The following is a 20,537-nucleotide window of genomic DNA, read 5'->3' on the forward strand; positions in this document are numbered from 1 at the left end:
GCACCCCATGAGAGGGTAGAGTTGCCAGCCCAAGCGTCCTTTCCTGGCCTCGTCCACATGCTGCTTGGTAGAGGACAGTGGGTATGGTGACCATACAGCCCAGGTGCTTGGGGACATTTCCACTTCCACATGCCCTTTTCATTGTCCTTAGTGGTGCGTATTGGATTACAGACCCAGATTCTGAGGAAGAACATGCAGGAAAGTTATAAATCTGAAAGATGGTCACTGGTAAAGCAGAAAGAAGCCCATGCTTTCAGCAGGCTGCTGGTGCCAGGCCTGGAGATTCACTGGCAGCAGAGGACAAAGGAGGAGGAGCCAGCCGGTGGAAGCAGGCACATGTCCCTGAGTTTGTGAGGATCAACACCAGAGGAGTGTGATGAGAAGACAGCTGTTTTGAGTTGCTTCCTAGGCATTTGGTAGTAGGACAACCCTGCTCACACCCCGAGTCTGGACATTTTGGTATGGATCAGAGCTGAGGATTTTCACCCCACGTTCCTGCTTTGTTTTTCTCAGGGGGCACCTTTTAAAACAACAGCTTAGAGTTGAGCCCATGAAAAGTTCTCACTCTTGCCCTGGGATGGAGGACTGGCCTTCCCCCCGGCCTCTTTCACCTCCCCGTTTCTGGGATTTGTAAGTAATATATCTTGTGACTTTGCTTCCTTTGTGAGTGCACTGAGACCTTCTCCACGGCGGGAGCTCGGATGCTGAGGGAGCTACCTGCTGTCCCCATGTAAATGGCTTGTGCCTCCTCTTTCAGCAGGACATCATCTGCATATTCTTAATTTCATACACCAGCTGTGGGCCCCTAACACAGAGCGTGACAAAGCAAACAAGGCATTATTGTTAATGCTTTGTGGACTGGATGGTTCTGCCCTGCATATCCGAGTCAGAGAGAACTCAGAGCTCCTCTGTTGTTCCGCTTCCTGAACTGTCCATTTCCTTCAGGGAATCTATCACTCTCCTGCTCTCTGGCAGGGGTAGTTCATTGGGCCAGCTTCCGTCCTCTGACTCCAGGAGAGACGTGGAACTCAGGTCTGGCCCAGTAGTCTCACGATGGATTCTGGAATGGCCTACTTGACACAGTAAGAGTCTGGCTTGGGATTTTTGCTGGAACTCTTTTTTTTTTTTTTTTTAATATTTAGTTTATTCATGAGAGACACAGAGAGAGAGAGAGAGGCAGAGACACAGGCAGAGGGAGAAGCAGGCTCCCTGCAGGGAGCCCGATGTGGGACTCCATTCCGGAACTTCAGGATCAAACCGTGAACCGAAGGCACTCAACTGCTGAGCCACCCAGGTGTCCCACTGGAACTCTCTTTAAGGAAGTTTTAAGTAGGAGAAATGTAACTCTGGAAGTGTGGGTGGTTATAAAGTTACCACCTAGACAGAACCTGCTGAGAATGACTCCCATTGGCCTCAGTCCTCCACCATCTCTGGCTGCTTGGTACCGGAGCCCATAAATTCTCTTTTGTGCTTAAGCCAGTTCTAGAAGCCTCTAAGAGTTAAGATTCTTCCAGGTGACCCTCTTCCCACAGAAACTGGCATTCCTAGGTCTTTCTATTGTCAAATCCATCACCGGAAGCCTCCTCCTTCTTGTCAGGGTGTGGCTTCCCAAGCTGGCGAGAGGAGAGTCAGGCATCTTCCTTGAGTGTCACATGACATAAGGCTATGTGATGGGCCCTCGGCCTGGTCCTGGCTCATACCAGCAGCTTATGAAGTCGTGTAGATAATCTGCCCATATTTATGGGGCTTTTCCACTTCCCATCCCTAAAGGCAGAATCATCCTGGGGCTCGTTGTAGAGTGTGGGCTTTGGAATTTAGACAAAGCTGGATTCTTGTTCTAGTTCTGCCACTTGCTGCCAATGAACTGGGCCAGGTCATCCAACCTCCGTAGGTCTCAATTCATCTGGAAAATGGGTATAATTATACTCCTCCCTCGCTGGATGCTTTTGAGGACTGAATGAGAAAATTCACACAGAAGAAAGCTTAGCACACAGCCTAGCATGTCTATATGGAAGCTATTATTATTTCTAGAAAACCCACCAAACAGCCGTTAAAGCTACAAAGCAATGCCCACCAATTGTTATTTCATTGGCTTTCCCAGTGTGCATGCCTATTTCCTTTTCTTTCTATCTGCCCCACCCTGGGACCTACTGAAGGCTGACTTTTTCTGTTCTGGACTCTGTGGTTACCCAGACAGAAGATACAGATATAGTAGGGGAGCTCCTTATGGCAGGAACTACACCCAGTGGCCGAGAAAGAGCAGAGCAGAAGGGAGTGTGTTCCTAATGGAGGAAAACGAGGCAATGGTCCATGCCCACAGTTAGGGGACAGGCTTGCTGAGGGCTTATGTATTCATCACCTTTGACCCTGGGATGCTTTGTTAGAAGCACAAAACCACCCTTGTTCCATCCTGGAGGTGGAGATGAATTCCTTCAATTCAGTTCAGTCTTCCTGAGTACTTACTTTGTTCAGAGTTGCGGTACCAACCCCAGCTCCGATTTTCCCTATTTGTTTTCTTGTCAAATGCTCCAAGTAGAAAGAGGAGAGGGGGTGTGCAGCAGCATGGAAATTGTAGAAATTGGCAAGCTGATTCCACAATTCATATGGAAATGAAAGGGACCTAGAATAACCAAAACAATTTTGAAAACGAACAAAGTTGGAGGACTAATGCTGCCTGATTTTAAGGCTTACTGTTAAGCTACAGTAATCAAGACAGTGTGGCATTGGCATCATGATAGACAAAGAGACCCATGGAATGGATTCAGGGGTGCAGAAGTAGACCTACGCATACACGGGCAACTGATTTTTGATAAAGGTGCAGAGAGAATTCAGCGCAGAAAGGATAGTCTTTTTTTAAACAAATGGCATGGAACAGTGGGATAGTCATATGCCCAAAAAAATAAACTTGGATCCAAAACTTGTGCCATATAAAAAAAATTAGCTCAAAATGGATGGTAAAATCTAAATGTAAAATGTAAAACTATGACTTCTAGAAGAAAACAGAAGAAAATCTTTGTGACCTTGGTTTAGGCAGAGTTCCTAACTATGACCCCAAAAGCATAATCCAGAGAAGAGGAGAAAATATAAATAGGACTTCACAAAAATATAAGACTTCTCCTTTTTGAATGATATGTCAAGGGAATTAAAAAGGCAAACCTCCAGGGCTCCTGGGTGGTTCAGTGGTTAAGCATCTCCCTTGGGTTGAGGGCGTGATCCTGATCCTGGGATTGATTGAGTCCTGCATTAGGCTCCCCCCGCAGGGAGCCTGCTTCTCTCTCTGGCTATGTCTCTGCCTCTTTCTCTCTCTCTCTCTCATGAATAAATAAAATCTTAAAACAAAATAAATAAAAATAAAAAGGCAAGCCTCCAATGGAGAAAATGGTGCACACTGTTTATCTGAGGAAGGACTTGTATCCAAAAATATCAGGAGCTTGCAATGATCATAAGACAAACCAATCAAAAGTGGACAAAAGGGGCACCTGGGTGGCTCAGTGGCTGAGCATCTGCCTTCGGCTCAGGGTGTGATCCTGGGGTCCTGGGATTGAGTTCTGCATTGGGCTCCCGCAGAGAGCCTGCTTCTCCCTCTGCCTGTGTCTCTGCCTTTCTCTGTCTTTCTCATGAATAAATAAATAAATAAAATAAAAAACCCTTTTATTAAAAAAATGGACAAAAGATTTAAGTAGACATTTCACTAAATAAGGCACACAAATAGTGATAAGCTCATGAAAAGGTGCTCAACATATTCATTACCAGGGGAAATACATATTAAAATTATAGTGAGATCCTGTTACACATCCTCTTAGAGTGGCTAAAATGAAAGGCTGACCATACCACATGAGGTAGAGCACCTGGAACTCTCTGTGGGTGGGAAGTAAATTGCTACAGCCCCATGGAAAACAGTTGGGCGGTTTCTTAGAAAGTTCCTTACACACCTCCCATATGATCCAGCAGCCCACAGCCAGCTCTTTCCCCAAGAGGAAAGAAAACATATGTCCATATAAAGACATGTACACAAATGTTCATAGCAGCTTTATTTGTCATAGCCCCAAGCTGGACACAGCCCCAAGGTTTTTCAGCAGGTGAATGGGTAAATGAACTGTAGTTATATCCATACAATGGAATATTACTCAGTAATAGGAATTACTGAGACCTGCTCTAACATGGATGCATCTCAAAATAATGATCTCAAATGAAAGGAGCCAGGAAAAAAAAAAAAAAAGTAATGCTTTATGATTGCATTTAACATAAAGTTCTAGAAAATGCAAGCTGGTGCATAGTGACAGCAGATCAGTGGTTGTTGGGGGGTGAAGGCAGGGGGTTTTCAGGGAGGGGCAGGAGGAAGTTTCTGGAGGTGATGGATATGGTTCATTATCTTATTTGCAGTGATGGTTTCATGGGTGTCTATCAGAACTTAGTAAAGTGTACCCTTTAATTATTTGCAGTTTATTGTATGTCAATTATATCTTAACAATGCTGTTTTAAAAAGGAAAAGGAGGCTGTAGCTCTACCAGCAACTCTTGGACCAGCTGAGGTGCCACAAGAAAGCCGCTGTCCTGTCCAGGGGAGGGGAGAGCTGGAATAGACTACCGGCTCCAGTGTCTCCCTGTATTTGTGTTTGTCCACCTTTGCCCCCATTTGCCCCTCCTGTTTGGGTGTGCCTTCCCGATTCTCCCCCTGGTTGAGATTCTACTGGTCTTTCTTAATCCAGAGGAGAAATCACCTCCTCCACGAAGCGTCCCAGGACCACACCTGGGTCCTGGGTACTTTCTTCACCTCACATATTTGTGCAGCATTTATTTTGTATGTTGCTACTCACACAGACCATCAACTGTGTGTCTTGCTTATTAGGGGACAAAAAAGTTAAGAAGGTTTCAGTCCAGCCTCAGTACTTGCTCCCTCAGGCTCTTTTGAGGCTTCCATAAGCGGTGCCTCTCATCCTGGCGCTTGGGTGAGACAGGGGTGTGCATGTGCTAGTGTCTCTATTGTTAACCGCACCTCCACTTACCCAAGTGCATTGCCCATGAAAGCACCCTCCCCTCCACCCCCAGTCACAACACACTCTTGACTCTGTCCAGATCCCAAATCAGTCTACTCTCTCCTTCTCCATGGCCTGGCCCTTGGCCAGCTGGTACCATTCCCTGCCTGGATCACTCAAATAGCCTTGTCGCTGGTTTCCCTACGTCTCTCTTCCCACCATTGCCAACTGGTCTGTTCTCAACCCGGCGTCCAGAGGGACTCTTCTAAGACCTATGTCAGCATATGTCATTTCCCTGCATGAAAGTGTTATACAACGTTTCCCACTTGAGCTCACATTAGAGCCAAACCCAGTTGCTATGGCCTACGTGGCTGTGCCTGGACTGAGTTATGCTGACCTCACCGACCTGGTTTTGTGCTTTGCTTCCTTTGTACCCTCTGTGCCCACTGGGCTGGCTGCCTTCCCCTCTCCCTGGAGCACCTTCCCTCCCCTACCCACCTCTGTAGAGGGGCTTCTTCAGGGAGGACTCCCAACCACCTGTTTAAAGAGAGTCCCTCCTCCCTAGCTGCTGCAGCAGGTGCTCCTGTTTGTAAGTGTGCACCTATTTGCTTCACTAAAGTAATGACTATCTCTTCTACTCAGCTTCGCGCTCTAGGAGAGCAGGGAGCAAGTCTGCACTTAGGCTCTGTGCCATGTCTCCAGCGCTGGTTTCTCAATGCCTGTTTGTTGAATGACTGAATGACTCACTGACTCTCAGGGGAAGCTTTGAAGGGACTGGCTCTTTGCTGTATCCCTTGTCCTAGTGACCTTGGGACACAAGCCTCTATCTTTCTGCCTTATAACACACATTTCTGAGATCAGGATGGCTCCCTTACAATTTTGCCTATTTTATGCAGCAGTGTTTTTCCTCCGGAAAACTGCTAACTTGGTGATTCAGTCTTAACAATGGCACACACTACGTCTGGGGATTGTAGGGATGGGAAAATCTTTGTGTTGTCCAATAGATGGCATGCCTTACAGATGAGGGCATCTCTCTTGGCTTTGGAGGCCATCTCTCAGCCACGACACCTGCTTTGTGACCTCATCTGTGTTACGTTAATCAAATATTCCATGTTTATATTGATCATATGTACTTGCGGCCTCTCCTTAGCTCAGATTGTAAGCTTCCTGAGGAGAGACATAGTGGTTTACGCTTCCCTGTTCATGGGCCCAGATTGGGCACAGAAAGGAAAGGGGAGGAGAAGGGAGGGCCCCCATGATGTCTAGAGGCTCAGCTGTGAGAACTCTTGAACCACCTCATTTTGAGAGCTCAGGAGTTCTGGGCTGCATCTCAGTGCTGCTGCCCGCAAAATATCTTTGCTCTTGGGCCCTCCTCGGTGTGCTGTCCAGCTCTAGCACCCAGGGCTTGCCTTGCTCATGACACAAGCCCAACAGTTGTGCTAAGTGGGCCCTTCTCATCCTGCTAACCTGAGCAGATGCCTTACCCCGCCCTCTTTATCTCCCAGGGCTTAGAGCCCAGCCCCTGCCACTAGCCCTCAGATCTCTCCAGGCCACTGAGAAATGGTTTGGCCCCATGACTGGGGACACTGGCTGGGCTCAGGCCAATGGGGTTCATCCTGGTTAATTTATTTATTTATGTATTTATTTATTTGTGAGTTATGTGACTCTGGTGAGTTTTTTTTTTTTTTTTCCCTTCAGAGCCTCAGTTTCCTTATCCATAAGATGGGGATGATAATAACATGTAACTTGTAGTATAGTTGTAAACAGGGGTTAGGGTACAAATATCGACAATGTGTACTGCATGAACCCTGGCCATCTGCAGGCTCAGGCACTAGCCTTTGGCGGCATTGGGGGAAGGGCTGCGTGGCTAGAGAAAGGATGTGCTTCTCACCGTGGGCTTGGAGCTTGGAGCAGCTATTTCCCAACCCAAATGGGAGTGAATCAGGTGCCCCTCCTGCACACCTTTGGAAGAGAATCAACATGATGGCTGCCAATCTACCTGCCAGATCTCTGCCTATTTCCCTTTCCAAGACTTCGGGTCACCCTCTTGCTTATTACCTGTAGCTGGTCCTACTGATGCCCGTGGCTGGCCATCCTCACTTCCTGCCATACCCACTTACCTGTGAGTTTTCTAGTCCTGGTAGCTGGGCTAAGCCGGTGCCCCCTGTTGGGGACATGTCTAGTCCCCAGGACCATTCTCTTTTCCACCTGGTCACCCTACCACCTCCTTGACCCTCAGCTTCACTCCTGAGCTGGATTCTGATGGGACAGTGCTCATTGTGGGAGGGGGAGACAGTGCCTTCTGGGATGTGAAAGCAGAGAAATGTTGCATTTCTTCTCAAGGTTGGAGAGAGCCACCCACAGAAGAGAGTTGGCTCGTGATTGCCAGACTGCCTGCACCCCCTCCGCACTTGGCTGCTGTCCTTAGAATTTCTGCTGGGGAAGGTGCTTGGCAAATTAATCCCCCAAATGCACAGAAATCTCTCCTGCCAAATTCAATTCTCCAACCAGCGATAAGTGCTTACCACTGGCTTGTGCAAGCAAAAACAAAGCACAAACCCAGCAGCAGGAGCTGTGGCATCAGGCTGGAGAATTTACAGCTCTTTGAAACCCTGCAGATCTGCACTTCACAAAGTTATCAAATGAATTAAAGGGCCAAGTAAAAGATGGGACTTGCAAGCGGAGGAATAGATGCTGCCGAGGAAGGGCTGCCCGCTTGGTTTCAGACCTTGTCAACAGACAGATCTGTCGTTAAGCCTTTATCTCAGGGAAACCTGCTCAAGAGTCCGGTGTCTGAGAGACTGATTTGGGATGGGGGTGGGGAGGGGGGGTGATGGTGTTAGCACACAGCCTGTCCCTTGTTTTGTGGGTCCAGGATGAGGAGAAAGGAGGGAGGAGAGGAGAAGCAGGGCCTGGATGACAGTGGGACACGGTGGAAAGAGCCCAGGCTTTGGAGGCAAACGGACTTGGGTCACAACCTCCACCACTTCTTACTTGCGTGAACTTGGCCTCATGGGTCCCACCTCGGAGCCTCGGGGGCCTCCTCTCTGAAAATAGGAACAGTGGTATTGTGCTAGCTGGTGCTGGTGCTTTGTCGGGTCTCTGGGCACTGATGGTTCTTGTGGCATCTGAAGTAAGCACCTGGGGATATTTGTTGCAGGGCTTTCTGGTTGACCTGAGAGCACACGTGGCAGGTAGGGAGTTAATGCTCTGGTTGTAGCCCTCAGCCTATGGCAGGTGGGCGCTCCCTGAGTTGTGCTCTGTAAAGTTCCGGTGCCCCCGCGGGGTGGGACCTGCCTGTCCACAGTGACAGTGTGCTCCACGATGTGCATCCTGTGTGGCCTTCTGTCCCTCCCTTGTCTCTCTTTCCCCTCCCTGACTGGTGCTCCCTGGGATCGCATCCTCAAAACGCTGCTTGACCTTGAATCCTTGAATCCTTGTCTCAGGGGCTCCTCCTGGGGGAATCCGACTTAAGACAAGGATAGTTTTGGGGGCAAAATGAGTAGTTACTAAAAATGATCAGTGAAAACCAGAGCGTGCAGTGAGGCAGCACCTGACCTGGCTGGGTGGGTGTCAGTCTCCTGTCCCTCACCCCACCTTCCCGAAGTCTCTTTCCCAGGAAACATCCACACAGTGAAGGCCTTTCTTGCAGGCTCCCTTGCTGGTGGCCTGTAGTCTTGGGATCCCTCTGGGGAGGGAGCGGGCGAGTGACTATCTCCAAGGCGGTCACCCCGATGCTTGGTACCCTGAGCCTCAGGAGGGTGTGAATCTCTTGCACAGGGGGTACAAGTGCAGCCTCTGGGAGTTCTTTTTGGGGCTAAACAGACTCAAGGATTAATTAGCTAATGCCTGTGGAGTGCCTCGGAAATGTCAAGTGCCGAGTGTGAAGTGCCATCACTTGAGACGGTTTTCCTCCTTAAGCCCGCCACGAAAGATGTGTCAATTACCGCAGTGGAGATGCTGTTGCTGAGGCTCCAGCCCCCAGTTGGGGCTCTTAACCAGGCAAATATTTATGGTCCCCGTAAGGCACCCGGGGCCTCCCGGGACCTAGGGGCTGAAGCTCACAGCCCAGCCTCTGGCCAAGTGCATGGGGGTTTGGGGAGGGTTGGTGGGCTCGTGGCTCCTCTGCAGCACCTCCTTGGGAACTTGGCTGCCCAGTATCCCCCCAATCCAGACCCCCCCACCTGTTCCAGGGCCATCCAGCCCACATGGCCAAGCCCAGAGGTTGCTCGTCAGTCCTTGACTGGTCATCCATTCAGAGCATGGGTCTGAGACCATCTTTTTCCCTCCCCAGCCTGTTCCTCCTCCTTCTGAGGGTGGCACCGTAATCCTCCCTACGCTGAAGGAGGCTTCCATCATTACCCCTGGTACCTAACCCCTGACCAAGCTGTTTAGACTCTTTCTCTATACTGATTAGGATGTCTGTCTCCTCTGTGCCCCCCATCGCCCCTGCCCTGGTTCAGGCTGTCATCCCCACTCTGCTCCCATTATTCCCATCACCTGATGGCTCTCCTAGCCTCCAGTCTTGATCTACATGTAGCCAGTGGAGGCTCATTCTGAAACTGTTTCAGTGGGATCCCTCTCTCAGCGAACATCCAGTGGCTCTCTATTGCTTATAAAATAAAGCTCAAACTCTTTGGTCTCCCTGGGGCTCATCGTGATAGGCCTCTAATCAACTTCTCTTGTCTTTTTTCCGACTGTCTCCTCCCACGTCTCCTCTGCTGCGGCCAGCCTGAACGTCCCCAGAGTTGGGGACCACTCGCCCACATGACTCACTCTCCAGTCCTCCCACTTCCTGTGTACTCCCCCATCTTTGCTGTCACTGGTACCCTTCCTTCTCCTTTATTTGGAGGGGAGGGACACCCTTCCTGTACCTGCACATCTGTGTTTATTTTTTAAAAAAGATTTTATATATTTATTTGACAGAGATAGCAAGAGAGAGAGAGAGAAAGAACACGAGCAGGGAGGCAGAGGGAGAAGCAGACTCCCCACAGAGCAGGGAGCCTGACTCAGGGCTCGATCCCAGGACCCCAGGACCATGACCTGAGCTGAAGGTAGATGCTTTACCCACCGAGCCACCCAGGTGCCCCTACATGTAGTTTTAGGGGACAGATCAAATATCACCTCCTTCTCCTCTCGCCTGCTGTGGCAATCTGATCTATGTCTCTACGTCCTCCAGCGATTTTGATTTTGTATTACAGTGATGAGCAGGGAGTTGGCCTCATGCCTCCTATATTAATGCTGTGTCTGTGAAGATGTTTTTGACAGCAAGTCTGGTGCTAAAATATAGCGATCCCTCAATCAGAGCAAAAGATGGTTGCTGTTAGCCCCAGATTGCCTATTGCCTGGTTTTTATCTAACTGAACGTGTATACGAGTATGTCCTGTCTCCTGGCCCTCAAGAGCTCCTCATACCTAATATTTTCCCTCCCTGCTGGCAAATATTAGTTGTTCAGTACTTGTTGCAATAATATGAACTTGTGGCTTCAGAGACTTGCAGGTATGTTATTAAGATGTGGCATCTCTCTTCTTTAGGACATATTTTTATAAGCTGGGTTGATGGGACGTTGCAGCTGGTTTCGGATTCTGTGGACAGAGGTCTGCTTGAAGTTCTGCTGATTTTCCGGGGTCTTCATGTCCAGTGCCTGGAAATGCTCTCTGCTGGGAGGGCTTGCATCAGGAAGGCAGGATTTGGAGACTGAGGCCCGAAGTGCAGGGAGCCAGGGTCAGGGTGGACAGGCGGTAATTTAAGTGTGGTTGAATCACTTTCTCAGCCACATGGGGCTGGGGGAGCTGGGAGTCTAGGTGTGTCATCTGACCCTACTTGGTCAGGCGGCAGGGACAGTGAGGAGGTGAGATCCAGCAGGCTCCATGGAAATATTTCTCTTCCTCCTGGAGAGGGAGGCATCCAGTTAGCCCAGACATTGGGCTTGGCTTGGGTTTCTCTCTCCCTTCCCCTCCTTTCTTCTTCTCTTCTTAAAGCATAATGGGGCGCCCTTGCCCTGTAGGATTTGTCTGGTCCCAGGAGAACCCTTTACTCAGCAGTAGGCTTCTATATGATGGTGCCCCTGGAATCAAGATACCTGGTATCCCTGTCAGGTCCTGACTCAATAATCTGAAAGCCTGTGGAGCAGATAAGGTCCCTGATTGGTTTTCACTTGCCAGTGTTTACAGGATATTGAGCGAACAGTTTAAAATTGTGAGACTTGGCATAAAATCTCACATTTCCGGGTTTGTTTATTTTATTATTATTTTTAAAGAATTGGAGGACCTCACAAAACTGCACTTCCTAGTCCTACAGGGCACTGCAGGCTGCAGCAGAGCAGTGGCTGCACCAGCGTGCCATGGGTATCGCCTGACGCTTACGCTCCTGACCTGTGGCCTGGCCTTAGGTTGCATTCAAGGTGACTATCATCAGTAGACCAGAGGGCCTACGCTATCAAAAAGTGAGGCCAGCACTGAGCTGTTTGTATCCAGATTATAAAATGTCAGAGTTGGAGAGACCCTTCTGGGACTTGGTTCTCATCTCTCATTTGCAGACAAGACCTGGAACTCAGAGCTGGGAAGGGACTGGCTAAGGCCACCCGGTGAGTTGATGGCCAGGTCTCCTTCCCCATAGCCAGAGTCTTTCCCGGTTACAGAGCACTCTTGTCTCCCCTTGCCTTTGTGTCCCTCATTTCATGGCCATCAGCTCCATTGCAGACCTGTGTAGGGAGGCTTGTGATGGGGAGGGCTGGGGAATAAAGGGTAGGGGAGGCCCGGGGCTGCTCGGGATAAAGGCTGAATGCAGGGGCGTTCAAAAGCCACTGGGCACTGAGCGAATTAAGCCATGCCTGTCTCCGTTGCCCGGGTACTCTTTATGCATTGCATAATGCCATTGTTCATTCAGAGCCAGGGGCCAGAATGAGCACTGCCTTTGCAGGTAGGCAGCCAGCGCCGGCTCTGCAGACAGGGAGCAGGAGAGGCTAGAATATTCCAGCTTGAAAGCAGCAGCTGTATAATAAAGCCAGGCTGGTTCGTCTCCGGGCCCCGCTGTCCCTTCTCCCTGCCTCAAAGTAGCAGCATGAATCAGTTCACTGCGGCAATGGTCCAGGCGATGTGACTTGCATCCCCATCAGCTACCTGATTGCGGTCCCTGGATGCACGAGGCGCTGGATGTGCCTGGCATACCAAACCACCCGCCCCTGCGCCGCAGCTGCCAGTAGCGAAGATCGCGGGCCCCACCCGGGCCCGTGAACAGAGCTGGGCATCCTGCAAGGCCACCACTGGCCCTTTATCTTGTCCAGGGCTCTGGGACAGTCACCGAGATTCTGGGGCTGCTTTTGACAGGGGGCCGCCAGCCTGTCTGAAAGATGCCCTGACAAGCCCCTCTGGTCCCCGGCAGACAAAAGCTTGAAAGGAGAGGAATTGCACATGGTCCAATGCTGCTGTTACTAATATGTTATTTTGACACACAATTAATTGCAATTTTGCTCTAAGCAAAGAGCTCGGGCCCTCGCAGGGGCTGCATGGCACAGTTCCGGCGGAATTTGGTCCTATGCAAACCTCATCCTTCCCAAAGGGCCGGGGGTCACCCGCTACCCACGACGATGCCACCTCTCTCAGGACTGGGTGTGGATTCCCAATCGGAAAGCATGCATGAGCCCACGCGGGGCCCAGCACGGGGCCAGGGAAACCACGGCGCCAACGGGGTAGAGCCCGCACAAAACCTTCCAACAGAGCCTGCGGAACAACGACCCTTCCTAAAATGGTGGCGCTGATCCTCCACTGACAAAAGACTGATTTGAGCTCTCCCCGGAGGTGGGATGAAGCGAACACACTGCCTTTTATCTCCTCGTCGCTTTGAGAGGGGAGACAACTGGTGCAGAGCGTGGTGGGGAGCCCTGGAGAAGGCGCTCTTGAATGAAAGGCATAATCTCCGGCTCCCCGAACCAAGAAGGGGGGTGACTTTTATCCCCCCACCACTCCCGGGCTGGCTCCCCCCATCCTGGAGGCATCTGAATGGGAGCGGGAGCTGCAAGGAGAGGCTCTGTTGCACAATGCCACACTATATTGCTTCTCCCCGGGAGCCCGGAGGAGGCCATGGGCATACGGCGCCTCACTTTGAAACCAATCCTCCAATCAGCTATTTAAATAAGAAATATAATCTCATTGAACACTGAGAGCTGTCGGTCTGAGACGCTTCCATTTACAAGGCACTTGAAGAAAGTCCCCAAAGCCCCAGTTTATCAGGACAGTCAGCTCACGGCTATTTACTGGGTGGGGGGGTAGGGGGAGAGGTGCTGGAGAAGGAGGGAGGAGAACTGAAGCTGGCTGTTGGAAATCCAGGCTGTCGGCAGCTCGAGGAGTGAGCCTATACCCCGCACACTGGCAGTGTGCACAGAGGAGGCAGGACGGTCCATGGGTTCTCAGAGACCCATCCAGGGTGATGCTCTGTGAATGGGCTGTGGCCTGGGGGGTGCCTGCCTGCGCCCGGGAGCCCAAGGCTAGCCTGCCACCCATTTGGAAACGTCCCCTTGAGTGCCTACTGAGTTCATCCCTGTGGCAGTGTCTGTCGGACGCCCTGGGGTTGTCAAGACCCAGTGAGGGAATTTCCCTAATAAGACTGGCCCTAGCGAGGAGCAGGATGCGGTGATGTGATGACGCCTGCCCCGCGGGGACTCAGGGCTCCCCCTCCAGGACCAGCTGTGTTCCTGAGCTCCAGCCTTGCCTCCCGGTGGATTCTGGCCACAGCCCTGTCTGGAGAGGGAGTCTGAGAAGCCTGTGACTGGGTTAATGGTGTGCTCCCTGGGCTTGATGGCTAGGACCCACGGGAATCCTGGTTCTGACACGCGCGGACTTTCTAATCCACATGTGACTTACTCACCTGGAGCCTTAGTTTTCCTCATCTGCATGATGGGTCCTAAGGAATAATGCCTGGCAGCTAGACTGTACCCCATACAGGATGGCTATCATTCTGTGCTAACGGAGGCCCCTGCCTCTGCTCATGGCTCTGGTCCTCGCATGGCATTTCTGTCAACAGCTCTGCCCCTTTTGCCTCATCTTGTTCGGCTCAATCTGTTCTTTTGAAGATCTATGATGTTGATGGTCTGTCCTGCGAGGGGCCAGGAAGGGGAGCTGGAAGGCTGCCTGGAGGAGGTGTGGATTGAACTGGGCTTGAGGGGTGGGAAGGATTAGAGGAGCAGAGGAATGAGGGGAGTAAAGAAAAGGCCTGGAGGGGCACCTGGGTGGCTCAGTGGTTGAGCTAAGCAGATGCCTTTGGCCCAGGGCATGATCCCGGGGTCCTGGGATCGAGTCCTGCATGGGGCTCCCCCACAGGGAGCCTGCTTCTCCCTCTGCCTGTGTCTCTGCCTCTCTCTCTGTGTCTCTCATGAATAAATAAACAAAATCTTAAAAAAAAAAAAAAAAAGGACAAAAAGGCTTGGAGGTGAGGATGAGCAGAAACGGAAGGTCAAGGGAGCCAGCCTGTGGGGAGCTGCCTGCTGGAGAAAGGAAGGAGAGTGGGCAGGAGCTGATGGCAGCCAGCCCCTCCTGTCTGTGTTGCTTCCAACCATCTGGGCGTCATTGCTCATCTCAGGATGGATTTGGCTTTGAGGCGCCCGGCATGGAGAAGCCTCTCTGGGGAAGCCACCCTGAGCTCGTGTGGGAGTCCCTCTCAGTCATGGGCAAGCGTGGCCCTGACGGTGTGCAAAGAGGAGCCTGGCAGCCCTGGACGGGCCCTGGGGGCAGCATGGAGACCAGAGCCCTCAGTCCACAGTAAGGAGACCAGAGCCCAGACTGGGCAGGGAGCTTCCTTGGGGTCACACAGCAAGGCAGCAGTGGGGCAGGCGGCAGCCCAGAGAGCCTCACACCTGTTACCATGGCCAGTCCTGACCGAGCACCTACTGTGTACCCGGCACCGTTCTAGCTCTTTGGATGTACGCATTTCCCTGTTTGATGTTACGACAGCCCTATAAAGTAGGCATTATTATCATCATCACCCGTATTTTGGGGGTGAAGAAGCTGAGGCCTGGAGTCGTTTGCCATCTGGCCGAGGTCATACAGCTGGGAAAAGGCGAGGCCTGGCCTCTGGCCCTGGAGGCTCTTCTGCCTCCTTGCCTTTGAGGGCGCTTGGCCCACTTCCCTCTCCTTTCCTGAAAGAACGTGTCCTTGTCAGAGACGAGGAAAGGAGGTCTCAGCCTCGGTAGGTATTCTCCTCCTTCCCCGCAAAGCACCTCAGTGCCCTCGGCGCTCCCCTCCCAGGGCATCAGGGAGCACCAGAAGGCGGGAGAAGGTGGCCGTGCCCTGCACCCCACTTGGCTGACTTCCGCTAAGCGTTTGATGCATTGGAGAAGAGCCGAGAGCCATTGTCCATGGAGGTCGCCACCCCCCCTCCCCCAAGGCCTTCCTGACTTGCACCTGAGTGGGGCCTCTGCCTGTGCTCGCCGCCCTGGGGAAGTGGGGGGCACAACAGGGGATGACACTGCTGAGCTGCCTGCCTGGGGCCGCTCCCCGCCTTCCCCGGGACGGGGGTCTGGAAGGAGCCACAGGCCCGGCTGGGTCATCCCAGGAGCACCACTCGCCGAATGCGAGGAAGTCCTTGCAGGTCTGATCTCGTTGACTCCTTGACCACTGACAGGTCTGTTGAGCTATGGTTTGATGGACGTGGAGCCCGGCATTCGAGAAAGTTTGGTCGCTTGCCACTCTGAGGGTGCTAGAGCCACACTCAGCTCAGGTGTGTGAGGTCAGGGCCCCCTCACCCCTTCTCCACTCTGGGGTGGGCTGGGGGAGGACAGGTGGGGTCAGGACCCCCTCATCCCTTCTCTACTCCGGGGTGGGGTTGGGGAGGACAGGTGCTCAGCAGGGAGGTGGAGGTGCAGTGCCTCAGGAAGATGGCCCTGGCCAGGGCAGGTCTGAGGGCTCCAGAGCAGGATGAGACACAGGACAGCTGTCCGTGGGGGGTGGACCCCGTCCTGTGAGAACCTGACTCCTCCTGGCATCTTCCACCACCTGTTTCCCGTTCCCTGAGTGGCCAGTCTCTTAGCTCTCCCTGTTGACTGTTGTCAAATCCCCAATCCCCCTCTGCTGTCGTGGCCTGCTTGCAGTAGACTGCTCCAGCTCCTTGTCCCAGAGCCCACATCCGCTTGCTCGCTCCTCTCCTGAAAAACCTTACCTCCTCACGTGGGGTAAAGCCCACAGGTCTTATGTGGTCGGTCTCACAGGGCTCCTGCCCTCTATAGGCCGTGCTTGCCCCTCACCCCCGTGCTTGCCCCTCCCTCCCTGCTCAGGCTGCTGTCTCTGCTCCTGCTTTGCTCTCAGCAGAGGCACCGTCTCACACCTCACTTGGGCTAACTCCTGTTAATCATTCAGACCCCAGCTTAGATGTGAGCCCTTCCAGGGAGCCTTCCCTGATATGCCAGGCCGGGCTTAGGAGTATTTGTGCTTCCCTATTTGTGTTTCCCTCCCTCACGGCACAAACCACACTGTCCCCAGTTGCTTCCCTACTTGTCACCCTCTAGGGCCTGTCAGCTCCAGGAGTGTGTCCTCCTGACCCCTGTTCCTCCAGGACTTAGCCCGGGACTTGTTCTGGAGCAGGCACTGTATGAATGAATGACTGATGTGATGAATGAATGACACCTAATAAGGCTAAGAACGAGGCCCCGAAGGTATGACAGGGGTCAGGGGCTCCAATCTGGGTGACATCCCTGCAGGAGGAAGTGGTGTGGTCTTTGGGGTTTGAACACCTAGATTTAAAACCAGACCCTGTTGCTCACAAGCCGTGTGTCCTTTGGTTTGGCCTCTTTGAGCCTCGGTTTGTTCACATGCAACACAGTGGTGATAGTGCCTCCTTTGTGGAGACAGGCCCTGGAGATTGCGTGTGTAGCACCTAGCCCCATGCTGGGCCTGGAAGAGCATAAGGTAGGGCCCCCTCTGGGGACTGAGCAGGGTGCCCAGGCCTACCTGCTGGGCATGAGGCTGGGGCCAGGCTGGATGGCTTCTCTGAGACCAGGAGATGCAGCTGGAGGGCCTGCGCTCTGCAGTCAGGAGGGCCTTGAGGCCTGGATCCAGAAGGAGAGGCCAAGAGGGAGACACAGGCATGCAGCTCCCCTCCCTGCACCAAGGCTGGCCTGCTGAGGCTGGGCTCTCACTATGTAGCCCAGGTTAGAACTGGCTGGACACGGAGGTGTCCCAGTGAGGGGAAGCCGAGGCCCAGGGAGTGGGGTATCTCGCCCAGAGCGTTTGGAATAGCAGAGTGTGCAGGAAGGGGAGGCTAATAAATGAACCAGCACTTATTATCACTATTGTGAGGCAGGCACTTTGTTGTTGTTGTTTAGAGAGGGAGAGGAGGGAGGGGCACAGGGAAAGGAAGAGAGAATTTTTTTCTTTTTTAAAGATTTTATTTTAGAGAGAAAGAGAGCAAGGGGGAGGGGCAGAGGGGGAAGGAAAGATATGGGGCTGGATCTCACAACCTTGAGATCATGACCTGAGCTGAAACCAAGACACAGACACTTAACCAGCTGAGCTACCCAGGTGTCCCAAGGGAGAGAGAGAAAGAGAGAGAGAGAGAGAGAGAGAGAGACTTTTAAGCAGGCTCTATGCCCACTACAGAGGTCAACACAGGGCTTGATCTCATGACCCTGAGATCATGACCTGAGCTGAAATCAAGACTTGGACACTTGATGGCCTGAGCCACCCAGGTACCCCGTGAGGCAGAGACTTTTAGTCTTACTTAATAGAGTGATTCTGGGTCGGAGGTGGGGGGGTGGTTTCCTGCGTGGCTCAGTTGGTTATCTGCTTGGCTCATGATCTCAGGGTCCTGGGGTGGAGCCCTGTGTTGGGCTCTGTGCTCAGCATGGTGTCTGCTTGTCCCTCTCCCTCCCTCCCTCCCTCTCTCTCTCTGCACCTCCCCCTGCTTGTGCTCTCTCTCAAGTAAATAAATAAAATCTTTAAAAAATATATGGTGATTCAGTGCCATAGCTTTAATGTCAGGCGCCCCTGATTCTGGGGGGAGATGACTGTCCATATGTTGTGTAAAATGGGTGTGCAATGGTCCCCCCTCAGCTATGGCAGAGAGGTCGGGGGACGTGTTGTGCAAAAAACTCCCAGCGCCGCCAAATATAAGCCTACTGTGGAAGGCTGGGGCAGATCTTATTGTCCCCATCTCCAGATGATGACATTAAGCCTGGGGAGGTGAAGCGGGGAGCCTAGACCACTGTGGGCCAGAGGAACAAATGACCTGGTCCAGCTACAAGCCAGGGAGTCAGGCCTCCAGAGCCACCAGCGTCCTGCACATGGTGGGGGAGTATTTTTCTCATCACCTTCACATTGCATTTCTTAAAGTGGGAAATTCCACATCGGGTGCCTCATCAATCATTTCTGTGAGCTCAGCTCCGTGGAAAGCATGGAAAACATTTATATTTGCGGCTCAAACTGTCGAAAATGTAAAACAATTTAAATAATATTAACATTTTAACAGCCTCCACTCAGGGCTCTGTGAAATTAACCATTATCTCTTGGAGTGTTTGTTAAAATCCAGCAGCGGGTGAGTGGCGAGGCCCTGTGCGCAGCTGGGTGGTTCTCAGGGCATGGGCGCAAAGGCCTTTCAATTGGGCTGGGTGCTGGAGGCAGAGATGACGTGCCCTCTGCCCTCCCGTGGTGGAGGAGGTACTCGGGAAGATGTACACCGGACTGGGGAATGTGCTATACGCGAGAAGGGAGTGCTGGTGTCCTGGGAACACTGAAGAGGGAATCAGGAGCAGTTCCTGGAGGAGGAAGCATCTGTGCTGACCCTTGGCACCAGGCAGTCACCTGAACATGGGGGCAGGTCATCTCCAAGGCCCAGCCTTGCATTAAACCTTAAGAGCCAACCTGGCAGTGAGGAAGAAGGGGCTCCCGAGTGGTGGTGGCTCTGTCTGGTGCTGTCCAAGCCCTGCACACTGATCTGGGAGACAGATGAGAGGATGATTGGAGTAGACGCTTGCTGGGCAGTTGGGTGGCTGGGTGAGAAGGCCAGAAAAGCCAAGATGGAGTGGAAGGATGATGTTGTTTTCAAATAATGGGGTTTAGGGATGGATTCTTTGATGATTTAAGTAGGAGCAACTGGGCTTTGTAGGTAGGTGTTAGGACTTTTAACTTGTTATCTCCTTCCCTAAGAATGCATGGTGAGCAACCTGTTCTGGGGGTGTCAATCAGATGGTGGGTAACACACCCGGGACTTGCATAAGGGGTTCATTCCTGCAGGGGACATCTGTCCAGCCCTGCTGTGGAGCAGGCCTGGCTAGACACTGTCCCATTGAAAGAGAGCCAGACCTGCTGGTCGTCCTTTAATGGACTGAGCTGTGTCTCCTCAAATTCATATGTTAATCCCTGAAGTGACTGTATTTGGAGCTGGGGCCTCTAAGATGGTAATTAAGGTTAACCAAGGGTGTCAGCACGGGCCCTAATCCAATAGGACTGGCGTCCTTATAAAAAGAGGCATAGACACCAGAGATCTCTCCCTCCCCAAGGATACACGGAGAAGAGGCCACGTGAGGAGAGAGAAGCTGGTGACCTACAAGCAGGGAAGATAGCCCTCGAGTGGAACTTGATCTTGGACTTCAAGCCCCCAGAACTGGGAGCAAAGAAACTTCTCTCATTGGAGCCACTTGCTCTGTGATACTTTGTCAGGTCAGCCTGAGTGGACTAACGCGGTGGCTTATAGTTTGGTGCCAGAGATGCTAAGGTTGCTAATTATAATGCAGCACAATACAGGCCGGGGCGGGGTGTGTGTGCGGTGGTAGACATAGGGAGGAAGCACCTGCTTCTGCCAGGTGGGCATCAGGGGAGGCTCCCTGGAGGAGGCAGAGGGTGCTGGAGGTAGTTGTAGAAGGACTAGAAGGCGTGAGTCCTAAGGACGAAGGAGAGGGCACAGGGAGGGATGAGGCAGGTGGAGGGGACAGGATGTGCATGGGCACGGAAATGTTAAAAGGGTGGCGGATTTGGAGAGGAGTCCTGTGTGACTAGAGTGCAGGTGGGGAGGGAATGTGAGGAGGGAGGAGGTGGGGGCAGGCGGAGGCCCTTCTGTGTCTTTCGGGGAAGGCCGTTTAGAATTCAGCGCTCTCCAGACTCCCTGCCTGCCCGAGGACTCCGCGCTTAGTGACTAACTTGCCGTATGACCTTAGGTGAGTCATTTAACCCCCTCCACATAGCAATTTTCTTATTTGTAATCTGAGGAGAAGGATCCCTGCCCTGCCCACCTCCCGGATACTTTGTGGGCTCAAAAGCTAATGCCTGTGAAAGCACTTTGGCAAAAAGCCCACAATAGCGCCAGAGAGATGGAAGGTGTTATTATTATGTAACCACACTGACTCCCATCTGAGAAGCGCGGAGTCAATTGGAGTCTTGAGGGATGTCAGGGAATTGGCTGCTCTCTGAAGCTTGTCATAGAGACCCGTCTTTTCATTGTACTCCTTTCATATCACTGTTGGCTCGATGAAAGAAGGGGAAAGAATCTTTGATATGTCTAAATATTCCGCTCCCACCAAGACGGGAGGGATTCCGAGGAAGAGCTATTATTAGAGGCTGAGCTGGAAGCAGGCGCCTTT

The 20,537-nt window shown here is 52.1% G+C and overlaps 1 long non-coding RNA gene across 4 annotated transcripts in view; it reads left to right on the top strand.

Annotated features, from left to right (window-relative positions):
• LOC140632079 (uncharacterized) overlaps positions 1 to 20,537 on the top strand; it is a 126,502-nt gene that overhangs the window by 62,680 nt on the left and 43,285 nt on the right. For 3 of the 4 annotated variants that reach the window (XR_012029595.1, XR_012029596.1, XR_012029599.1), the window contains exon 4: positions 19,461 to 19,620. The exons of the other annotated variant lie outside the window; for it this stretch is intronic. This is a non-coding gene — a long non-coding RNA (uncharacterized lncRNA). The remainder of the gene's footprint in view (positions 1 to 19,460; positions 19,621 to 20,537) is intronic. 4 annotated transcript variants of the gene reach the window in all.

This window comes from Canis lupus, chromosome 4, assembly GCF_048164855.1.
Source record: "Canis lupus baileyi chromosome 4, mCanLup2.hap1, whole genome shotgun sequence".
Taxonomy (NCBI): domain Eukaryota; kingdom Metazoa; phylum Chordata; class Mammalia; order Carnivora; family Canidae; genus Canis; species Canis lupus.